We start from the raw sequence: 7,038 nt of genomic DNA, 5'->3' as shown, positions 1-7,038 counted from the left end.
TTGGACATACACCACGAGTGAGAGATCAACATTTGCAATTTTTTTCTTTTGAAAAATTGATTTATTTGAAAGATAAAGTGACAAAGGCAGCCAGAGATCTTCCTTCCCCTGGCTCACTCCTGAAACAGCTGCAATTGCCAGGGCTGAGCCAGGCCAAAGCTGGGAGCCTGGAGTTCCACCTGGGACCCGCCCCACCGTGTGGATGGCAGGGACGAGTGCTTGGCCATCACCTGCTGCCTTCCAAGAGCATCAGCGGCGAGCTGGGAGGGAAGGACAACCAGCATGCAAAGTGGCACTCTGACGCGGGATGCAGGCATCACAGGCAGCAGCCTTAACACGCTGAGCCATTTGGAGTTTGAGATTCTGAATGCTTTTTCTTTGAGTTTGAGATTCTGAATGCTCGGCATATTCTGGCCTGTCCTGACTAATACAGTCTCCAAGGTAATTATTAAATGCAAAACATTGCAGTGCAAAAAAAGGAATTTCGTTTCAAGTACGTGCATGTGTGTTTGTATGCATAAGACATTTCTGGAAAGATTCGTGGGAAACAACAGGGCTTAACAAAAGGGTTGAAAAGAAGCAGAGATGGACTACACAATCTTTTCTTTTAATTAATTTATAATTTATTTAAGTATATAGATATCTGAAAGGCAGAGTGACAAGAGTGGGACACACACAGATCTTCCATTCACTGATTCACTCACCAAATGGCTGTGATATTGGAGCTGGGCCAGACTGAAGTCCACAGCCCGGAGCACTGTTGTGGTCTACCATGTTGGTGTAGGGATCCAAGCACTTGGACCATGGATGGTTGTGATATGGGATGCAGTCTGGAACTTCACCTGCTCCACTACAACATTGGATTCCCTTTAATTTTTTTTTAAAAGATGTACTTATTTGAGAGACATTGGTATTATGGTGTGTTGTGTTGGCTTTGTAGTTCATTACTAATAGCCTGCTATGACTATTTTTGTTTAATATAGTTGCTTTGTGTGGGTAGGTGTTTGGGAGGGTTCTCTAAGCTATATTTCCCAGAATAAAATTACTCGGTTAAGGAGTCTGGATACTTTTATAGTTCTTGCTATTTATAATCATTGCATATGCTGCATTGTGTTTTCAGTGTCTAAAAAGTATTTTCTTGGGGCTGGAATTCTGCTGCATCAGATTAAACTGCCACTTCTGACATCAGCATCCCGCAGCAGAATGCAAATTTGAGCTGTGGCTGCTCTGTTTTCTAGCCAGCTAGTGCACCTATGATAGCAGCAGAGGATGGTCCAAGTGCTAGGGTCCATGTGATCTCCCAGAAGGAGAGATGGGACATGGGAGATTGCCCAGAAAGAGTTCCAGGCTTCTGGCTTTGACCTGACCCAGCCCTGGCTCTTGGGGCCACATGGGGAACAAACCAGAGGATGGAAGATCTCTCTCCCTCTCTTTTGTCTCTCCTCTTTAACACTGCCTTTTAAATAAATATATATATTTTTAAGCAAAGGATCTAAGTGGTCAATTTTATTCTGTGGATTTCTTACCACATTTGCAAAAAGGGAGGTAGAATTTCTTGACTCCAACAACTGGATCCAGAGCGCCTAGACACGCCATTAAAAATCTGATTTTTAGATTGTAGAATTAAATGGTATGTGCAAGATCAAGGGCTGGGAGTGGGCCCAGTAGGGAGTCTGTGGGCATCTCTGATGGGCTGTGACTCCCACTGGTGAGCATGAGAACCGGAGCTGGGGGCGAGCCTGGCTGGAAAGGCAGTGGCACTTGCTAGTATGAGTGTAGGCTGGATAGTGGGGTTGATTGGGTTGAGCTAGGCTCCAGTATCCATGCAATGTGTATGAGAGCTGAATGGGATGTGGCACACGCTGGACCATCTGCTGCACATACTAACATGCACAGGAACCAGGATTGGGGGTGGGCCTACTGAGGGTTTTAGAGGGTCGCTCCAACTGGGCTGCAGTTCCTGTTGGTGTACGAGGGCAGAGTGTGTGGTAGGCAGGATTAGGTTGTGTTGCAGCATCCATTGGTTTGCGTGTGAGATAGGGCTGGGGACAGAACTGACTAGGTGATTGCAACCACCAGTGTGTGTAGGCTGATGTAGGCGATGGACTAAGCTGGACCCTGTACTGGCTGGCACACACAGGAGTCAGGTTGTGTTTACCTCTGGTGAAGTTTCTTTGGGGATTCTTCCCAACTGGATCACTGGACTCAGAACTGCAACCCCAGGGAAAATCACGGAATCTGCGGTCTGACTGTGGAGTACACGTGTCAGAACTGTGTCTCCACACAGCTGCTGAGGCCTGTGCAGTGGAGGGCATGCCTAGATAGCTCATGGGGGACATGACAACCAGTTCACTGAGGCCTGCAGAGGGCATCTAGTACCACGGAGGGCAGAACAAATTGGACATTTCTCCCGGACAAGGATCTGGGCAAATTGAGATTCTAAGGTGGACTATGTCAGCAAACAGATTTCCTCATCCTCGGAGCAATGAAATCAACAGCATCTCAGAACGATCAAAACCATCTGAGGGTCTTCACATCGGGGACCCTCAGATGACATTGGGTGGCCTTCCCCATTCTGGGGTACTGATGCAGTTGGGCTGCTGGGAGCAGCCCTCACCCCTTCTCCCCCACTTTCCCCAGATATCAGAGGGAAAAAAGAGATTGGAGGCAAGTTGTCTCACCCACTTTCCCCCATGCCTCGACCTTCCCCCCTCATCAGTGGTCCACATAGGCATGCATCCCTCTCAACTATGTAAATTTCAGAAATAAAATGTATCTATTATTTAAAAAAAAAAAACAACTCTGGCCTTTCTGCCTCCATATCTTAGTTCTTTTTTTCCTGTGGGCTTCAAGCTCAGCAGCCTCTTCCCAGGAGAGTTGAAATGGCCGCCAGTGTCTAACATTCTGTCCTCCTTAACTTTCAGAATCTTGGCAACGTTACAGACCCTCTGATCCCCAGGGTTCCACATCACTCTCTCCCAACCCCATTCCAGGAAGAGTTAACTGTCTTTAGGAACACGAGCTGGTCTGGCCAGCTGGTCGGCTCCTTATCACAGCCGCACAGGGTTGAGGAGGGGAGGGGAAGTTCCTGTAGGAGTGCAGAGACTGTCTTCAAAATCCGGCACCCTGGAATGCGGATGGTTTTAAATTATAAGAACCCTGCAACAGATGTCTTTCTTCTGAGCGTCTCCTTGTCTGCCTGAAGGCTGAACAACCAAGGAAGAAAACAGTGACCTCTGGTCCCTTCTTGGAGTTTCCATTGTCACAGGAAGAGCAGCTTAAGTCTGTCAACACACCTGGAAAGAATTTTTGTCACCACCATTGTTCTCTATTTTGATCTCATAGACCATCATTTACAATCCATTGTCTACTCTGCAAGCCAAACAAACTAGGTCTCAGGCTGTTATATAGTCTCCAAGTCCCCCGAGCTGTCCCAAACATCATTACGGCTCCCCTGATAGTCCCTGGCCTCTGCCCCCCTGTAAACAAGGAAGCATATGGGAATGGATTTTCAAAACTTGTGCGTGCTTTGCAATATTTGTTTTTGCACTCAAACAAACTTATATTTTAAATTCCACTTCTTATTTTTTTTTATATGGAATGCTTCACGAATTTGTGTATCATCCTTGCACAAGGGCCATGTTAATCTTCTCTGGATCGTTTCAATTTTAGTATATGTGCTGCCGAAGCAAGCACAAATTCCAGTTCGGAACAGAGTTTTTGGAGTCCCCTTCTTGAAGTTTCCAGATAAGTTTGAGCTGTTAGATTATCACATGGCTGTGATTTTTTTTCCCCCTCTTTACCACCTTAATCAATTTGTATGGCTTTGTTTGTATTGAGCTCTTGTTGACAAATCTTTTTTTTTTTTCTAGCAAATCTTCAGAGGACAAAAATTTCTCTTCAACCATACATCCCCTAAGGTGTTGTTATCTGAAGAAAAGGGTGAGATGGGGACTGGAGCAAAACAACAGATGCCCACTGGATTTCTTATAATCCAAGTGCTATCAAAGGCAGAGGTTAAACGTTTCAAAACAAACCGGTGTGATTTACTGCTTGTTTTTATTTTTTAAGATTTTATTGCCATGTGTTTTGACCATTTGGTAGATGGTGCTTTTGCTTTTTCTGTGAATCCAAACAATCTAAGTTGGTGAATAAACACTGTAAAATTCCACAGAACTAAGGAAAGGATGAATCTTTATTGTCTAGCGTAGGATCACAGTTTTTTTTAATACGCTTGTTTGCGAATGGTGTGATATGTGTGCACTTGAAAAGATTATATTAACTTGTTTCATGTTTATTCTTTCTCTGTTAAACTCCATCGTTTATGGAATTGTCTTCTAGAAGTCATGTACAATTACTTATTGAATAAACTATCAATCACATAGTATTTTCCAATTTTTCTTTTTTGCCTATTTTTTCCAGAAGTGGAATGTTGAAGATTCCTATGAAAAGAACATTTATCTTTTTTTTCCCCCTTGCCTTTTGGCCATTATCTTTTATGGACATTGTTGCAATGGTTTTTGTAACATGAACATTCAGTGTTTTTTTTTTTAAATTTTGAGTCTCATAATTTGATATACATCTGATCATTATGTAATAACCCTATTTATTGATTGTACTGCCTTTTGCTATGACATCTACTTGGTCTGCTCCCAAAAGAGTGATCCCAGCTTTTCTTCTGTTCATGTAGGAATATCCTCTTACCCTGCGCCTCTCTCGATAATGTTTTGGGTTTGCATGACTCCTGCAGGCAGCACATTATTGGATTTTGTTGTTCAGGAGTCGGCAAACTGCTTTTGTTTTACAGGAAACTTCAGCCTGTTTACATTCAAATCCTTTAAGTGATGACATTTTGCCACGCCCCAGTTCCTTGTAAGTTTACTTGAGTTTTTATTTGTTCTCTTCCTTTCCATTTATGGTATTTCTGTAGGGTACTTTCAACTTTTGGTTTCCTTTTCCATTAGAAGACAACCTTAACTAACCTGTTTTTCTAGCATCTTCAATTGTACAGAGCTGTTTTGTTCTAACATTGATGTAGCTATTCACTCAGGATACTTGGAATTCTTGTGTGGAGGGTTTTTTTAATTGCATAAATTTTATTTTTGATACTTTTTACATATTTGGCTAAGGTGTGAAGGGTCAAGGGCTTTAGGAAAGTGGGCGTGACCATTGCTTCGATTTGCTCTTTTTTCCTTCCTGTATCTGGGGGGGAGCAGAGACATCTCTCTAGCCATGCCTGTCCCAGTCCTGGTTCTCATGCTCACCAGTTGGAGTGGCAACCCAGAGGGAAGTAACCACTGTTTCCCTACTGGGCCCACTCCCACTCCTGGATCTCGCACTGTCCAGGTGGTATTGCACTTTAGCTCAACAAAGTTTTCCCTCTGTGCCAGCATCTGCTAGCTGATGCTGCGGCAAAGCCTGACCAACTCTCACTCCTTCTGGCTTACGCATGTACCAGTTGGTACATTCCACCCAGTCTGGCTTGCCTCCGATACAGCTGCTCAGCACGGTCAGTGCCGCTGTTCAGACTTACCTGGACTCTGCCCTGTGGAGATGTTAAAAGCCCAGCTCTCTGCTTCTCCCTGCCCCATCTATGGTTACTAGGTATTATTATGATCAATTTTATAATTTAATATTTTATCCTAAAAGAGATTTATTTATTTGAAAAGCAGAGTGACAGAAAGAGTCAGATCTCTTATCTATTGTCTTACTCCCCCAAATACCTGTCACAACCAGGCTGAAACTGGGAGATGGCAACTCCATCTAGATCTCCCACATGAGTGCCAGCAGTCCAGGCACTTGGGCCAGCTTCCTGCTTTCCCAAGCATATCAGAAGGGAGTTCGATCCAGAGCAAAGCAGCCAGGACTACAGCAAGCACTCGAATATGGGATGCCAACGTCATTGGCAGTGGCTTAAAGGGCTGTGTCACAGTGTGCACCTTGAGATTTTATTTTATTTTATTCTGAAAAAGGCAGAGAAGGAGAAGAAAAATCTGTCTTTCCAATAAAAAATAAAAATGATTGCTTTTAAAACTTATTTGTTTAGAAGAGAGGGAAGAAGAGAGAGAGAGGAAGAGGAGAAAAAGAGATTATCTCTCATTCAGTGGTTCACTCTCTAAATGTCTGGAACAGCTGGAGCTGGGCCAAGATGAAGCTGGGACCTTGGAACTCCTTCCAGGTCTCCCAAGTGGGTGGCAGGAACTCAGCTACTTGGACCAGCACCTGCTGCTTCCCGGGGTGCCCATTAGCAGCAGCCTGGATCAGAGGTGGGAGCTGAAGCCAGGTACTGCGATACCGGATGCAGGCATGGCAACCAGCATCGTCACTGCTCTGCCAAACACCCGCCCTATGATCAAAGCATTCTTGGATGATATGGAATAAAGTTCTGTCTTTGTTGGAAAAGCAGCCCGTGGGCCATTGAGGTGGTAGAAAGGCAGCAGGTCTAGATAAGGACAGAGCTGAGGCAAACAGGGAGCGTGAGAAAAGACCACATTGGGCCAGTGGGGAGCAAGAAACCACAGAACTGAAGGAGGCGGGGATGTCCTTAGCCATGGCTGGAGGTAGGCTGGGCAGAAGAGATGGGCAGAGGATGCTGGAGAGGGTAGGGGAAAGGATGGCTGATGGCTGCTGCCATGATACGCTGCATCACAAGACACTTGGGTTAGCAAGGGACAGCATCTAGGACAGTGCTTCCGGAAGATGGCTACACAGCCAAAACCTTCCTGAGCCTTAGTGACGTCATAGCTGTCCCTCACAGCACAGCCCCACGCATGAACAATGCATGTGCGGTGATGCTGGTGTGAACACCTGCCATGCTGGGCATTTTTTATAAAGCATGGTGTGGAGTTGTTTCTGTGCAGGAAGTACCATTCTGCTGCGCTAAGTATGTGAGTGCTTTATGTTGCTGCTATCCTACACTTTTCATGTTTACGTTAGCCTGTGCGCTCTTGGACTTAGGGCAAATTTTTGTTGTGAGGAGAATCCTTGTGTGTGCTACACCGGTGTGTCTCCTATGCACCTGCCTCCAGAGGCCACAAG

The 7,038-nt window shown here is 45.0% G+C and overlaps 1 non-coding gene across 1 annotated transcript; it reads right to left on the bottom strand.

Annotated features, from left to right (window-relative positions):
- Positions 1 to 3,589: 3,589 nt before the first annotated feature.
- On the bottom strand, positions 3,590 to 3,696 carry LOC121171829. The gene has a single exon (XR_005886166.1). It is a non-coding gene; the product is annotated as a U6 spliceosomal RNA (small nuclear RNA).
- Positions 3,697 to 7,038: the final 3,342 nt, after the last annotated feature.

Source organism: Ochotona curzoniae, unplaced genomic scaffold (genome assembly GCF_017591425.1).
Source record: "Ochotona curzoniae isolate NIBS_2020 unplaced genomic scaffold, NIBS_Ocur_1.0 contig_1274, whole genome shotgun sequence".
NCBI classification, from domain to species: Eukaryota; Metazoa; Chordata; class Mammalia; order Lagomorpha; family Ochotonidae; genus Ochotona; species Ochotona curzoniae.
The sequence above is the reverse complement of the archived record's forward strand: the minus strand, read 5'-3'. Positions and strand labels throughout refer to the sequence as shown.